Source organism: Vanessa tameamea, chromosome 18 (genome assembly GCF_037043105.1).
Source record: "Vanessa tameamea isolate UH-Manoa-2023 chromosome 18, ilVanTame1 primary haplotype, whole genome shotgun sequence".
NCBI classification, from domain to species: Eukaryota; Metazoa; Arthropoda; class Insecta; order Lepidoptera; family Nymphalidae; genus Vanessa; species Vanessa tameamea.
In genome coordinates this window covers 7,171,502-7,190,135 of record NC_087326.1, presented here as the reverse complement: position 1 = coordinate 7,190,135, position 18,634 = coordinate 7,171,502, and the positions used below count along the sequence as shown (strand labels likewise).

General features: G+C 31.2%; 1 protein-coding gene across 9 annotated transcripts in view; it reads right to left on the bottom strand.

Moving 5' to 3' along the window:
• LOC113400181 (dystroglycan 1) overlaps nt 1-18,634 on the bottom strand; it is an 88,825-nt gene that overhangs the window by 45,517 nt on the left and 24,674 nt on the right. Inside the window, exon 1 of one of the 9 annotated variants that reach the window (XM_064217687.1) lies at nt 4,424-4,604. The exons of the other annotated variants lie outside the window; for them this stretch is intronic. The gene's annotated coding sequence lies outside the window, so the exon portion shown is untranslated. Of the gene's footprint in view, nt 1-4,423; nt 4,605-18,634 lie in introns of those variants that run through there. 9 annotated transcript variants of the gene reach the window in all.

Below are 18,634 nucleotides of genomic sequence, written 5' to 3'. Positions count from 1 at the left end.
AATACTGCTACTGGAATATATAACGAGTTTGCGTTACCTACACATAAAGTTTGCACAAATCCCTGCCACCAGTGATTTTGTTTTTAATTTACCAAGTTGATTGTAATTGATTCGAATCAAAACATAGAGCAAAGCTATATAGGTAAGGAGAGGTTATAATTTGATATCAATTTAGTTAATTATATTGGCTTAAAGCTATCAAATTATAAAAATCCGAGATGGTCCAGTGGTTAGAACGCGTGCATCTTAACCGATGATTGCGGCTTTAAACATAGGCAAGCACCACTGAATTTTCCTTTGCTTAATTTGTGTTTATAATTCATCTCGTGCTCGGCGGTACGGGAAAATATCGTGAGGAAACCTGCATGTGTCTAATTTCTACGAAATTCTGCCACATGTGTATCCACCAACCCGCATTGGAGCAGCGTGGTGGTGGAATATGCTCCAAACCAAACAAAGGTTGTTAATGTAATGTAAATGTATCAAATTATATTTAATGCAAGCATATAATTTTAAACATTTTACAAGCCCATGCTCTCGCCTAAATGTAAAAGCCAACAAAATGAATACGTATTACCAAATGTGGTTTTATTGTTAGACCTTACTAGCATGCACAGAATTACAGATGTATAATAATAATAATAACGTCTACATAAATCACAATTCTCAAACGCTAAAAAACATGAATTAAATTATTTATATGCTTAATTACGATCAACTCTTAACTGAAGTGAAACAGTTGCGTGTTTAGTTTTTGTTTAAGGCAACAATTACGAGAATAATAACAAAAACATTCAAACATACAGAAATGTTTCCCTTCACTGAGTAGCAGACTTCGCGACAATGTACCTCTTAAAGTCACTTACAGGAAAACTACAAAGGTGTTGGAGTGTACAGCCGGCAACGCGTAAATATATCATGTTAGCGTTTAATGTAATACGAGTAAGGGCTATAAGACGACGGTAATGAGTGTGACGTGTGTGGATTACTGTACATATCAAAGGATATGTTTTGGAGTTGTTTCTCTGTTAGTCTGCAGCCCTTTGCACTGAGTGCGTAGTTCGGAGTCTAGTGCTAAGTGCGACGTTGACTAGGTACTCGTGAATGCCTTGGTAGCTTCCATAGACATTCTCTCCTTTTACACTACAGTGGTATGTCAATATTCGCTTTTTGAAAAACTTGAATATACCCTAACGTAACGTTTCTGAAATTCGTCTTTAGTCATTAGCGCTAATGTAAGGCTAACAAACGTGCATATCGTTATATTTAACAAAATGTTGAAAAAAAAAAAAATATATATTTAATTTATATTTAAAAAAATCCAAATACGTTATGATACTAGAGAAAAACTAAGACTGCAAAACCTGAGGTCTTGGATTTACACCCCGAAAAGTACCAAAAAGTAATTTTGGATTTTTCTGTTAAGAAATTCTCAATAGCAGGCAGAATTTTGTCTGTTTACAGAATATACATTCTCGTACCTCGGAAAGCATGGTGAACGTAACAGATTGCCTGACATCATCAACATCATTGGATTATGAGAGTGAGGTTATAGAGTTCACCTGACTTTTCTCACACACTTGAGCAATTAAAATTTTGAGTGAGAACGACCAAGGTAACCGAAATTGATCAGGAAGAACATCACACATTTTCAATTAATTATTGTTTACCTTTACATATGTACTTGTATAGTTTTTTATAATTAAATTAAAAAAAAAATATATATATATATATACGTCGATATTAATAATACCTACAGTTGCAGACGGCATACGATTTGAAGCGCATACTTAAGAGTTTTAATGCATAATGATTATTCAAGCATATCATTCGACTTGTCTAGGTATGTGCGTATGTACAGTAAACATCAATTATTTCTTGTTTTTAAACTATGCAATTGAATATTGCGATATTTTTATATAAGAATTTATTGAACTTCACTTGTTAGTCAGTATGAGTCAAAATATAATATAAACAGAATATTAAAACGACTACTTTATACTTTTAGTGAGGAACTATAATACGAATTTTTATTTATTTGTGTACGCATTGTTTAATTTTACAACTAATTTATGGCGCTAATGACAAACTATGGTACTAAGTTTTATTTATTTGTAAATAAATTAAAGACTGATATATATATATTTTTATATCAGCGTAAAGTGTAAATATATGGCCTACATCACTCTTACGTAATTAAATTTTTTCTGTATTGATAATATCGATATCATAATAATTGTTTTAGTGCGGACAGCTTATTGGTAGGTATATTATATTAATTCCAGAAAACACTCTAAAGAGGGAGTTATTGAGTATTGTTATGATAGCTATTTAAATACAGATTATATTATAAATGATCTGTCATATAAAGGTAGTTTAATAAAACTTAAACTGCGCTTTATTCATCTATATTTAATATTAAAATTCGAAAACAATTCTGTCTGTCTGCCTGTCTATTGCTTTTTCACGGCCAAACCACTGAACTAAATTGGATGGTATTTGGTACGAAGCAAGCTTGAACTCCAAGGAAGGATATAGGCAATTTTTCAATCCCTAAAACGCCTTCGCTCGCCTTTGATAAATATTTGTAATATATATGACCAAGTCAGATATATTAAATTCGTCCTAGTAAATTGAATAGCTACAGATGTTAACCAATTAGCTATTAAAGAGTACCAGTATTCACCTCTATTGTCCATTGTTAAATCAGGGACTTCAATTTATTGTTTCGTATTATAATATATTCGCATACTTTCAAACAAATACAATTAAAAGTAGGTTTAAATCAATTTGCTAGCTTTGATTGTGATATTGATATAAAATTGACACTTATATAAAGTATGTCAATATAAATACGAAGGTATGTATATAATATAGTATATAATATAGTATTTAATACTTTTATAAATGCTGAGCTTATAATCAAACGTAAGGATGCCTTCGTGAGAATACCTCTAATTAACTATGGTCAGTGCTTAACAGCTTACCTCATGTTTATTTCTAATTATTTTAATTAAACCCCGGCTGATTTTATCAATATAAATATAATTTCCATTTTAAAGTGCATTAAGCATTCGAGTCGCCTTAAGTTTTACTGAATTATGATCGCGCGCTTAGTCAGGCATGGCATACGTCTCGTCTGGTTATGTATAGTCGACTTCAATTATTTCTTCTGACAGATGTTTGTTAATTCATACGTGAACAAAATTATGATATCATAGAATGAGTGATATTATTGACGCTTACTGTACAATAAGAGATCTTGTAGTAGAATTGCATAGTCAGAGGCGACAGTGCATGACGACATTGCGTGCCTTTGTTTTTATGGCAACCTAACGTTTTCTACCTCGTATCAAGGTAGGCTAATTCCACAGCCCAGGTAGTATAACTCAAACTTTGTATATACGCACTATATTAACATAGACTTTATTGAAGTGACAGTCCATGACGGAAATGCGTGAAACACTCATTTCAACCATTGAACGGTTGAGCAATATTAAATTTTTTTGTAACAGTTTTTTTATGGTTAAATGCATTTCAGTATATATTTTCTTTTTATATACTTTATATTGACTTAAACGTAAAAACGGAATATATTGGCTTCCGTACTGTCATTCATAAATATATACATCGGTATGAAATTTCACCTGTATACAATATTATCAATATAGCAAATAAATACAAATAACTGTAAGTACATACAACTAAAAGTACTATGACAACTTCCTTATAATAATAAAATTTTAATTGAGATATCAAGAAGCAGAAAAAAAAACAATTATATTCGTTCAATATAAAATCATAATAACATGTAATAACTTTGTATATTGTACTCACATCGTTGATAATGTCAAGTTCATAAGATTAAAGAAAATAGCTATTAAAATGTACATTGACCTCTGATAATATCCTATTGTTAAAGTTTTAGTGACATTGTTAATTAAACACTAATTAAAGCATTAACAAAAAGCCAAATAAATATATTTATATACTTCGAAATTAAAGAAAACGAAAAAAGAACATATTATTAACAAACATTATTAAAAATTTACTAAAACAGAAACTGTTATGACAATAATCAGTCAATATTAGGGATATGAGTAAGATGGCTACAACATTTTTAAATTACATCTCTCAGATTGACTCTCGGTTCGGCCCCTAGGCGTTTGCTTCCCTTCTAATAATGTACGATGAAATGGGAGACTTCTCGGTGCGTGAATTTTATTAGGGGCACGAATCAATAGACGACCAAATGTACCCCAAAATTATTAAAGAAAGAATAATTTTTTATTAATATCACGTATTTTATTTTATGATAAATTGGTTTAAATTGAAACATTACTATTGGTTTCATCTGGTTCAGTTAAAACATTAATAATTTAAAATTTCTGTAAAAATTAAATAAGATAAAAAAATTACGTACCGTAGATTTTTGCATAAATTCCAGCATAGATATTCGTTTTCCAAAAACACAACACAGTGATATCCGATTTGATATTGTATATGGGTAATTTCTGCGACACTTGATTCGGCGTTCGGTACGAAGCGCGGTAAAACAGAAACGGTCCGACCCGATTGGAGCGAGGAAGGCGACTGCACTCCGATGACAATCTGAACCCCCCGCTCCTCGTACGCACTTCTCTTTCCCCAGAGATCAGCTGAGTCCTAATTATTACTATTAATACTCGCATACTATAATATCATAATCATCATTATAATGGATTAACCTCGTCAACTGTGTAACACTTAAAACACTTCTGAGAATTAATTACTATTTTAGATGTTTTTCATTTGCTTAATTGGAAAAAAAATGTCGAAGTAAAATTAAATAGGATACATATTGTTTTTTAACTCTATCGTAAATAAGGCGTTATTCTAGATACTCCAAGTACATATATATGAAGTAGGTATTTTGGTAGATTACAATGAAATTACCTATAATTTAAAGATAAGTCCTATTTAATTCAACTAATCAACTATTTCCATCGAATCTTTAGATTTCGAGGAAATGTTTTCATATGCCCGATGAACACAGGATTGCATTGTTTTAATGTGAGCCAGATGTCAAAATATTTTTGGTTTGAGTTATAAATCTCTGGGTATTCTTGTACTATTACCACGGGCACATTTAGTGGGTCATTACTTCAATACAATCAATCACTGTCACGCAATAGAAACTCGTCCCTTCCAGTAAAAAATAGTTTGATTGCTAATACTTTTGTTCTATTTCTAGAAACTCCAAGGTTGAACATAGTTAACAGTGCACGTTTTAGAATATAATATTACCTATTCGGTAGATTACGATTTATATTATTCTATGATTGATTTTAAATAAAAATATTTGTATTCCATGATAGTTTAGGATCGATATATTAGGAACACAGTTTAGTAAAAGAAGCAATTGTATAGGATTGGCATCCGCAGCCATCGAACGAATAAAAAAAGGCTAAGGAATGTAATAATTCATTAGTGACCGAAATGAAACTCGATTCGTGAAGTACTTTTTAAGATGTTTTCGAAGAGGAAGCGACGATCCAAGACTGTCACGCAAACAAGCGTGCACAGCCGACGAAACGGCTTCTTCAAATAATAGCCGATCAAATAAATCTAAGTTTAATTAAATCATTTGATTTAGAAATATATTACACGTAAGTTAGCCTCACACAGGACAGGTTATCGTGAATTGTCTTTTTCTATTTATTGGAAAAATGATCAATTAAAATATATTTTACACTTAGTCACATTCTATGACCAGGTTAACTTGGTAATAAAGTAACAAAATATTAATACATTCATCGTATAACTTATTACGTTCGCTTAACAACATTAAATATTATTAGAGTAATAAATAAAAGAAAATTTCAAACACTAAATTGTCTAACTACGACTAAAACGGCCTTATTCCGAGCAAGGGAAGGAGGTAGCACGTAAGTAATATATACAGTGCGCAGTGATTACAGAAAGTAACAAACGGTCCCTGGCGACAGCCCGAGTGAAATTACGGAGCGAGAGACGACGAAGCTTTTCATTATCAACTTGGAAATTTAGGTCAGACAAGCAAAAGCAAACAAGACGCGAAGGTATTGCCTGACGAAATTTTTGTTACATTGAGTTTTATTACCGAGTCATAATGATTAAAGTGTAAGCCAAAAAACAAACTTTTCAAATTACGGTTGAATATTTTCTCTGAACTCAAAAACGAATATAAAATAGAATTAATATTTCGGATCTAAAGATGACATCAAAGGAAACGAATGTAACTCTAACAATAAAAGCTACGCAATTTTACTTAACTCCGCTAATGTGGAAGGGAATAAGCGTATAGATTATAAATAAATAGAAATGCGAGCCGAGATTACTGCTGACAAAGAACTAACAGAACATTGCAGCACTAGGACGCAACAGGTCGTAAATGTTGCGGTCACAACTGAAATTACATAGCTTTGTTTTCTTAATACGTAATTTAATAGTTTACATTGCAACGGATAACGGATCGCCAGGACATTATGGCTATATAAGTGAAATAGTACCTACTCTACTAAACACACGTTTTAAAAAATAACAATACTTTTATGTTTTTTTTTTTACGAAATAAGTAGGCGAACAAGCCCATAGGCCAGCTGAAGCTAAGTATTGACCATTTCTTACATCGCCAATGCGCCACAAACCCGGGTGGTGGTAAATTGTTATGTGATTTTTACTTTTATTATTAGCAGGTTCAGCCTCTCACTGACACTATACTTCTCAGTGTCTTGCTCATATATTAAATTAAGATAAATATTACTCATTCAGTTTATGGTTACATCTAAAGGATAAAAAGTTATATTGTCATTCACACGTACCGAGTAAAGCTGTGTGAACTAAAATCCATTCATGATATGAGAATGAAGATAATATTGATGTTTTTATTAAATAGACTGGAACTCAGCGTTTATTTGTAAGCGCGATCTGCAGATTAATTGATCCGGCTCCGTTTTTGCCGTTCTAGCAACTGAATCAGATCAGTACTGTAACAATAGACGCCAATATGGCGCGACCTGATTGTGCAGGAACTATTAAATTGCATATTATTAGAGCCAAACAATTAAAATGTCGATTATAGTTAAATAAAAAACGTGTATGTTGTGCTTAGTTATGCTGTATAATATAAACGAGTTATATCACTTTTAATTAAATTTTATGGTTGTTCCTTACATAAGTAAGGAACAGTGCGTATTGTAACAATTTAGTTTTATGTAAACCTATTTCAATTAAATGCTGTAACATATTGAATAACCTTAATAAGAATCGCCGTTAAGTAAGGGATAATTTATTCTTGTCTTATAAATAATGCAAAACGAATAAGAATGAATCTTGCAAATCCAAAAAATCGTTACGACCGTCCAAAGGAGATAGCTATCATAAAGATTAAATATATCAATAATATAGCTACTACCCTTGACTTGCGGTATTTATTTTGAACCGATGAATTCACGTGAAACAAAGTTTTAATAAAATGATTATAATTTTTGTCACTTATCACTCAGTAGCACCGAACAAAGTATGCGAGTCTATTTTTGATTATTCCGTTTATTATTATAATTCTGTTGAATCTTACTATTATCGTCTTCATTTTTGATAAACAACACTTTTGAGTTGCTTATTCCAATGTCATCTTGAACTTTATATGTTAAGACTACCGTTCAATTTCCAGATCAAAAATTAATTTAAAACTAGAATGAACTTGTTACTCCAACTAAAAGTTAATGTTTTTTTTTTTATTATTATTAGAGAAAGTATCAGGAGAAAATTGTAAATTAATTAAGTTTCAATTGACTAAGCTGTGAAGTCCTTTGCAAAGTTTTCCAATCACGGCATCCAGGATTACTGAAGTTGGACTAGGTTTAAATAAAATAGCGTTAGAGGAAAGATTGACTCACCGTATCGAGTGCCCGAATTAAATTGTTCAATATTATTTCAAGTAAGAATAAAAATAACCGATCCATTATTTCAAAATTGGAGCTGAAGCCTTATTATAACAAGAGAAACTTTTTCGCCGGGAGCTAAATCAATACTCGTGGGGTAACCAAAAGCGGACGACTTCTACGTTCTAAAGTTAGAATAAATTATACAAGTATTTTGTTTATTCCATATTTTTAATATATCTCCAATTCATAGTATATATTCAGTGTTTATTATAATATCTTCGAAGTGGAAAAAATCTATGAAAGATGCCATCGGTGTCTACTAACAAATTTGCCGATTTCCGTCCAAAATAAATGAATTAATTTAAAATACAGACAATATAAAATATTATATAATATAATGTAAAAATTAATACAAAAGTTTTTAAACTGATAATAAAGTCTTCAAGATACCTAATTATCGGTTCAGAGGCCGTGACATTATTCGTGACCGGATTTAACTTTACTTTCTTAATGACAATTTTACAAACATGATATCTAAATACGATTATTTTTTCTGATTTATGTATTCGGTAAAACAAAAATAAAAAAGATGAATATATAAATGAAATCTCCTAATGAAATAATTTAATTATTAGTATGTACTGGATTATTATATTAGCAAATGTAAACATCGTACTACTTAGTTGTCACGCCGAAATTATTATAAATGAATCCATAAATTTGAACTCTCACAGAGAATACAAGGGTCTTTGTACGTATAAATAAACAAAATAACAATACTGTAACTTTACAACTGTAATATAAGTTACTTTACACGTAAAAAAACTTCAGCGAAAGGTCGAATTGTAATGAATTAAAAATAGAATCGATTGAAAGTTACGATACAGGCATGCAGATACGAGAAATGTTATTTATATATCTCTGAAAATCTGATTCATCCTGTGATGCACATAGAAACAGGTCAACGTCTTCTGTCAGAAATAGAACGCGTTGGTCGTGCTCCTGGCCCATGTCTTTCGACGCTCACCCTAACAATTCGTTTCGACATGTCGTTAACATGTCAACGGTTATCAATATAACGTAGATTAATATTGTTTACTTCTCAAAACTACGTCACATTTCTTTTGAATGTAATTTTTTTCGAATCTTTTAGATCGAATCTCACCTAGTTCGAGTGGTGCAGCTAACAAGCTAACCTTTTTACTATGGAATTGCAGGTCATCGACCGTCGACCTATTTTAACACAATAAATGGGTGATAAACGTCAGCTCGTCAAGCTATTTTCTCCTAACAATGTAATACTTTTATTTTTTCATATGAATATACAAAGTTTTATTTGTATAACGACCTTTTAACTCGAAGAAGCTAGTCTTAAGTATTATGTGAGGATCAAAGTTGTAGATTTATGTTTCGTAGTATTCTCGATCGATACAAATATAAACATTTCCTTATCTTCTTTGATCATTAACGATTGGTTTTAAATAAATTATATAAGTTTATAAATAAAAAAAATCGAGTTGGCAATTAGGCCAGGAATCTGGATAAACACAATTGATTTACAGCGTGTTTATAATTCATCTCTTGTTCAGCAGGGAAGGAGAAGATCGCGAGTAAACCTACATTTTTCGGATAAAATTTTTACCTGTATATCGAATTAAATAAGTTCCAAATTTCTATTATTAAGGAGATTAAGCTTGTTATAGATTTTTTTAATTAGTTGAATGAAATAGTATTAGTAGTATATAATACATATTTTATTATTTTTTCATTCGTTGTTATCTAATAATAATGAGACAACAAATATTTTCATATATATTTTGTACTGAATAAATTTATGCTTGTATTAAAATCAGTGCAGTTCATGCAGAAATCTTAGTCGGTAACATTATACAACCTATCATAGCACGATGTCAAAATTTAAAAAATAAACAGTTTTGTTTATACATATATTAATTGTCCTTCAAATTATACGGCAATGAAGTGCGATCTCATTTAAGGTATAATGTACACAAGTGATAAATTACCTTATCTAGACATTTTGTCTATATAACACCAATTCATCACTGTCATGCGTCTTCTGTATTAGCGAAAGTGAATTGATTCAATGCAAAAAAAAACCGAATAAATTACATCATCTCCCATTAAGTTTGTAGTGCGCGTGCCATATGCGACGCGAAAGTTTTTGCCAAATTGGGCACAATTTAAATTGATGGCGCACTTCTGGTCAACTCAAATTTAAACGGATTCCGTACTAATTATAGTTTATTTTTTTTAAATTAACCTATTGGAGAAAAACTCAAATTAAGATTTCCAATAATAAAAAAGTACCAATAAATATTAATAGTATCTCCGAAAAATATTCGTACGACGAATACGACGTCACGTACGACGAAATGAAACGACGTTGAAAATTAAATGTTTATCTACGAAAAAAAAAAATATATATATTCATACAAATTCGGTTGAACAAAACAATATTTTAGGCTATTGAGTAAAACGCACTGTAGAGTGGCGTACAGAAACGTCGATTGTTTTATTGCTTTCCTGCGTGCCAGCTGGTTCCGAAACACGAGAAACTTCCATATGCTGCTGGCCACAGAATAGCGGTATTGTCCGAGCCTGAATAAGCTATTACCCTAACATGTGAAGTTGTTTATTGTAAGCAATTGACGCTAACGGCCGAACAATTAGCGGTGTTACAATAATGCACTACATGCATTTAATGCAATTTCACCGAGGAATTCGCAATTAAGGACAATGACGATAAAATTAAGTCAAACATATTTCATTGGAACAACTGATCATAATTTACTAATTTAACATTAAGCTTAACACCAGATCTTACAGAATAAGTGTGAATTCGACAACTACTACTACTCGTACTACTCGTACTATTCGTAAGTTTATAGTTTATATTTTAAGGCATCGGAGTTGTACAATAAATAGTTTTACGGCAACGATATATTATAAAAGAAGTCAAGTTTCATCGGAACGAACTTCTAGCCTAGGAAATTGTGAAGAGCTTATTCAGATGGCAATTTCATAAACTGGAATAAACCGTCATTTTATATTTCATAATGGAATAGTGTTTTTGAGTTGAGAAAGAGAACGTTGATTTTACTATAAGAACTAAAAGTATTTGGATTTAAAGTCAAATTAATACAAAAAATTCAAATGTTTCTACAATATCAGCTTATTTACAGAACCAGCTTGTTTGAATTGACAGATTATTGAATAATCTAATAAAAGAACCGGTAATGAGGGTATTGCACCTTGACGTAATTGAAATTTGACGGTAAATGTACACTTCCTGTTCAACCTTAAACTGTTCACTCTTCCGTGGCTAACTTTGCATCGATAATATTGTGGGAAATTGTCACGTAACTCAAAAATAAAATACATATAATTCCATACGTGTAGGGCTGGAGCAAGGCACGTCCCGCCCATGCTATTCACAACCGGTTATTGTATGCAAACGATGTCAGGACATTTTTCAAGCCGACTGCCGGATTAGTAATATTTGTATTCGCCGTTTCATGTTCGTCTACCGACTTAGATCGCACTATAATATATATATATAAGCCTTAACATCATATGGACCATTTAAGGCTCATAAGCCTTATGGTAGTCCATTTATTCTGTTGTTGTCAAGTAGATCTTCAATACCAAGGAATTAAAAACAAATCTATGTTTAGGTAGATAACATTTTATTAATAATTGAAGTAATTTAAAATTTAAATATGCATGTTTTTGCCAGTCTCAAGCCAGGTTTAATCAATCAATTAATCGAAAATTCTTCTACAGTTAATATAGATTACAATAAATAAAAAATCGATCGTGTTACTAGTTTTAAATGCAAAATATAAGCGATAATGTACTGTCATCTTAATGTGTAACAGGAAAATTTAAATTCTTAAATTGAGTGGCTGTAATCTGAAGGCACTGATGAATAGGCCTTGTACTGTTTTGAATCCAGGCGTCTGACCAATCATCGTGACCTGATTCACGCTGAGGCAGCACGGAAATATTTTACTCACAAATCTATGTAAAGTTGATTTTAAAGCAGGCAATGTAAATTGTAAAGTAAAATTATTTAAAAAATATATTTTTATCTGCATTGTTTTCTCGAAAATTTTCATAATGATTGCGAATAAACTGATAAACCCATCTATGTATATAGAAGAATAAGAATATGGTAAACGTGCTTTCGCCTAAGTTTTGCTTTAAAAACAATATTTTGATTTATTGCTTGTTCGATTTTAAATTTTCTAATAGATTCGATCTTTTTATATTATCTCCACAGACTTATTGTACATGCATTTGGTGTATCTGTGTATTGTTTGAATGAGTTTAGTAAATTGATGTGCATGTCTTTGATTTCCAAATAAAAAGTAAGCTAGCTTAGCTTGGTTGTATCATAAATAATAATCTAACGCTAATTAAGAAATCGCAATTGCACTGTTTTTTTGTTCTATTTAAATTAATTCAAGAATAAAAAAACATGGCGTGTAAATATATTCCTTTTTCGCGAATAAATCAGATTGTACAAGATCTTATTAAAGATGTCATGAATAAGAATAGATATCTAATTATCGAGGCCTTAACGATTATATTAAAGAACGCATATCTACTGTGTCAATGACCTCGCATCAGTTACTCGCGATCAAATTGATTAAACGCTAATATGATACAGCTCTCGAGGGTTCCGTCGATGCTTTTTAATTGTCTTAATTGCTATCTCAGAATGAAAAGCTGACCAAGAATATTAGCACAGCTGACATTAACAATTATAACGATGGTATGTATGTAAGTATGTTCCTAACACATTTTAATCATATATGTATATAAATATAACAGCTACCCGGCCCGACTTCGCACGGGTAGTATAGGACTTATATTAACATAGAACGTTTATATTAAAGGAAATTCAAGGTACAAAGAAAAAAATCTTATATTTGGGACCAGGAACCTTCGCGGACATACACAGTATAACTCACTAAATAATTTGACACATAAATATAATATATTATATCTGATAATATCGCGACGTTATATAGTTTCTTATTATTCTAAATACCAAGTGAGAGTTACACATTTTTATAAACGGTAAATAAATGCATTGCGTTGTCGGCACGCCGCGCCGCCGGCGTAGTTCACTTAAAACCAAGTTTCATTCAATTTTGAATCTGACTCAACAAATAAGACAGATATTATTTGTCAATCGTGAAACAGCATGTCGTTATAAATTCGACAAACAGTTACAGTGTATTCAAAGCAGTCATAAGTTGTATGCGCCTGATTGCGTTCGGCGGCGCACGCGCATCAACGAACTCAAAATAGCCGCTGACTCAGACAACCAGAACCACTGTGCGTTGGCGGTGAAAACAAACTACGTTTTGCTCGGTTTGTAAATCGAGACATGTATTGTGATCCATAAATAAACGCTTAGTCGATTAAGTAACTACTTACAACTATGACAAAGACCCTCTTGTAATAGATATAGTATTAATTAAAATAGAAGCGATAGTATATGTAAAGATTTAATTGTACAAACAAGTTGTCGATTAAAGGTCATAACGAGTTAGGAACAGGATTAGATAATAGTTATACTTGATTCCGTATTTGGATAACGACAAACCGGAGATACCGACAACATCTAAAATGGAAGAAGTGTTCGCTTAACGAGTACGCTGACTCTAAAGACTTCCACCTTAACTAACAAAAACAGTGACATCTAAGCTGTTGCTATCTCACTCTTACACTCCTGGTATGCTGAATGGAGGCAAAGGACCGACAATTGTAATATAGAAAAGAAAATAAATCTTTTTAACTGGATACTAAAGCAGAAGCTGTCTTTTTAATTGCTAAGGGATCGTAAAAACAATAGAAAGTGGTTTAAGCTAATGTAATTACACAAGAAGTAAGAATTTTTCAACAAAAAACCTAATGACATCGCTGTACTGTCGTTACCAACTTCCGTTGTCTTTCAAAAATATCTGCGTCTGGAATATTGTTTTACCTGTATTATAAATTAACACTAACGGCTGTGGACATAATACTATCGATTTAAAAATACGATTATCATAAAACTATTATAATAACGCTAAAGACTTTGTTTGAACATGCTAATCTCTGAAAATACCATTAGGTTTTGAAAAATATTTTTGCTTTTTATAGCCGTATTATTATATAGGAAGTTACGGCTCACGGACGTGGAGCAGGAAAGTTTAACCACGCGGAGATGCTCGTATATGTATAAGAACATTTTTGTTATCAGATATAATAGATAGGTACCGTCAAAAATGGTGTCAAGTAAAATGCTCTTTTTAAATCCATTTAGGAACGTGATACGTTTATTTACATGAGATTTATTTACACTGAGGGATCAAATAATCAAACATGGCTACTGCACAAATCATGATCACATAGGCAGTCACAACGCCGACTGATCCCCTGGATGAAAAATTAAACACTATCACCAGTGGAGTAACAATACGTATATAATACTGACTATTGAGCTCATAAAACCCAACGTTTTAGTAACAGGTAACATACATAAACAAATAATTGAATAACAAAGAATCAGATACTATTTATACGCTACTAAATCATTTCCCAGAAAATTTATTGTCGTTTTGGGATGACAATACCTTATCCATAATTTAATTTATAGATTATTCAAATTATCCGCAATAATCATCAGCGTAGCCAATTTATTGTCAGTCTCCGGGGTTTCAATTCAATTATACAAGGTCAATTCAAGTTATTAATTAGCAGGAACTAGCATATAATTGTATTCTAGTATATAAGTGGCGCGCACTGTTTCCCTTATCTGGCCTGAGGGTCGCCAGCGACTTAACGTATCAATGTCAAATTGTCTGCTCCTTATCCTGTATAATTATACTGACGTCGGTTAAGACGACAGATTAATCTTATTGGTGTTCTATATTATAGGTGACGCCATTGATAATATTCTATAAGTCGATTAGCATATAGTTTTTTCTACAGATAATAAGCAAACAAATATTCATTGAATGTTCTCTCGTAACAGATAAGTGACAGTAAGTGTATGTACTTTAGGAGCTTGCTCCCGCGATTTTTAAATCATTTTACCTATAGCACACAGATTTTTATCCCTCATTTTACCGCCTTGATGAATAAATTAAAAGTGCCCTATGTCTTTTGCGAGACTCAAACGATCTCCATACCAAATTTCATCTAAATCGGTTCAACGCTTTAAGCGTGACGAGGTAGGACACTGGGTTACTTTCGCGTTTATAAGATTTGTACAGATACTGCAATATTTTTATCTATTCAGTCAGGAAGTAATGTTGCTTATATATTTAACAAAAAATATTTTCCATAGTTTGATTTTTTATTGAATTGATCCTATATATATTATTATTTTTTTCACCTATTTCATATCTTATCTAAAAATAACTGTTACAATAAGCAATTATGTTAATAGCTTATGCATTACGGTTGATGTCATAGCCGTTTTGTCTCTATCGTCTTCCGGTGTGGGACGTTGATAGACATATGTGGATCTTGAGAATGGACGTGCGATATCGTTCGGCGCCGGCGCATTCTTGTTTGCCGAGGACCGGATACCGCGAAATAATGCATCGATCAGCGTTAGTGGGATGTTGAGGATAATAAATCATGATTCGTGTTTGCTTCTGATGCATACGTTTAAATAAAGTGTATATTAATAACAATTTATTATAGTTATAAAATGGATTAAAATATGCTACTGTTGACTACGATGATACTGTTATGTGGTCATATTGAAAGCTTTTTAAGTTTCTGAAAAAAAAGAAATAGCAAATTTGAGACATTTTTTTTATCTAAGAGCATTACAAATTCCTTACAAGGCATAAAATCGCTCAAGTCCATTAAACAACGACAAAAAGTAAAAGGACACCAAATTCGTATTTCAACGTCCATTAGACACGTAACTGTAATCTCAATCTTCAACGCTGATAACATAAAGAGGGATGTCAGGGGTTTTTATCACGGCCTTTCTTCTTAAAACAGAAACTGTTAGTTTTTGTATCGAACATCGGTCTTATATTAAGGGCTATTCAGATTTTATCGATGTATTACCTCCTTATTATATTTTCAACAGATATTTTTCGAATTATTGTAAATTAATTGTTTCAAGTTAAGCTACTACGTATTGAATATATACAAATAAATAAAGCTGAAAAGTTCGTTTGTTTGTTTTTATGTCCAGTCCGGTTTAAAAAAAAGTTTCGTTTTATTTGATATTAGAATTGTTCCAAATATGGTTGCGAGTGTCAATTCTATAGCACCAAAAATATTTGAATAGTATTATTGAATACAGGTAATATGTGTCGCAATGAACAATAAGCAAAATATTAATACAATGTCGATACCACTCCAAAATTCGATGTTCAATAGAAATTTTCGACTATTATTATTTTATACCGTTCCAAATCATCTATACATATAATAAAATTGAAGTGTCTATTTCTAATAATAAAATAATCGCTTTTTACTAAATGCAAAATGTATGTATACACGGCACATATACCTAAATAATATTTTTTAAATTTTTGTCTGTCTGTCTGTCTGTTTGTTCCGGCTAATCTCTGGAACGGCTGGACCGATTTTGACGGGAGTTTCACTGGCAGATAGCTGATGTAATAAGGAGTAACTTAGAGTACAACAATAACTTTTGGTCACACAGCACAGCACAGCTAGTCACTCATACGATAATAGTATCAATATAGAGCATAATACAATCGTAGCATACATAATAAAATGATTCGTATAAAATGAAATCGTAAAACTTTTCATTATGTTTTAAAACGAAGATGAAAATAGCACAATAGACTTGGCATCATCAGTTTCATCGTAAAAAGTTAAGCTTTAAATACATTTTAAAATCTTTCGGATTATTTATAAGGTGAATGAGCGGGTATAAATGTTATCTTTCACTCCCATAATAATTATATAACATTCATCTATTTATTTATAGACAACATAATTCTTTGAAACATATGTGCATACGACTTTTTACGAGGGGTAAAGTTCATAAAGATATAGCATATGTTTTGGTATTTATATATACATACAAACATATGTAGACATATTCTAATTAATATAGAATAAAATTCTGAATCATCAAAATGAGATAGTAGTCAAAATACGCATTTTTTATTATAATAAATTATATTTAATAAATATTAAAATTATTATAAAGTGTTTAAAAATAGGATCAAATATTATTTTTTTAACATAAGCCGAAAAAGTACAAATAACTTCGATATATCAATCACAAAGGATTGAATTGGATTCGACAATTAGGCTGTATTTAATATTAAATGTCAAATGAAGCGTGTAATGGATCGCATTTTCCTTTATAGATTTTGCGATTTATATTTTATACCCATTGTCAAATGTTAAATTCTAGCAACTTATATTGAATTAATGATTTATAGTTGAAATGGTCTTATTTCGAAACAAGTATTTTTCTTATTATTTTTTTATTATTATATTATTTTATTGGTTATTAATTCCCGTATGAGTGCCAGCATGAATAATATGGTATTGTATATGTATAGCTTATTATATATAAACTTGATTTTAACCAAATATGTAATGGAAGGAGACTCAATCGTGATAATGAGTGTTTTTTTCTTTTATTTATTTTGAGATTTTAACCATATTTTATTTCAGTAACAAGTTTTATTTATCAATGTTTTTATTTAAATTCTTATTTAAGTCGTGGATATACGTGACTTCGTTTGAATTAAATCGATTTATTTTCTCGGCAGGTAATTGTTAAAGAAAAAACTTAAAATAAATATACCCATGTTAACCTTACATTATATATAGAATTTCCTCATCCTGTCCAAAAAAAAATAAAAAAAAATTAGAAGTAATAGAAATAAATATACATTTTTTTTATTGTTATTTGTTTTTCCTAAGCTATTTATCAAAACATATTTTTTTATTTAAATTAAAAAATTAAGTATTAAATTAATCTAAGGGAGCCTTCCGCTTATATATTATGCGGGAACTTTGTTTTAATATATTTCAACGATTTATTTACGTAATGGTAACGCGAAATCGCCTTGCATCGCCTCTATCTATCTCCACGTTGTGCTGAACGGGCTCGACAAATTTCTCCGCAATTACACGGCACAGGGGGTGTGAGGTTTCTGTGTGGTATGTTTGTCGGTAACGCCCAATCGAGCGAGCAACGACGTATGTATCTCGGAACTGGGAATGTTTATGAGTTTGTAGAGGTCAAATCTTACAAGCTAAACATTAGAATCACTTCACCTATCCTAAGAAGTTAAAATTTCAAATATTGCATCAGTTCCGATGCAAATGTATTTTTGTGGAAATTTAACACAGAATTGTCTCCAGACAAACCAGGCACTCAATGGTCAACAGCATACACACAAAATTTTGTATATAAAAGCTTGGTTTTAAAAATGTTTTTACTGTTAATTTATTGAGATGAGATTTAAATTTATTGATAGAAAATAAAAGTACATTACTTAGCTTTGATCATTCTTCCCCTTTTTATTTACCCTTCAATTCACTTACTGCAAAACTTATGAATATGATTAGATTATATTTGCAAATAGAATATCCCTTTAAAATGCTAATTTATATGAGAATCATCGGTTTGGGGTAACAGTCCATAAATGGCTCATATCTGGAACAATTACTTATATCCTTATTAGGAG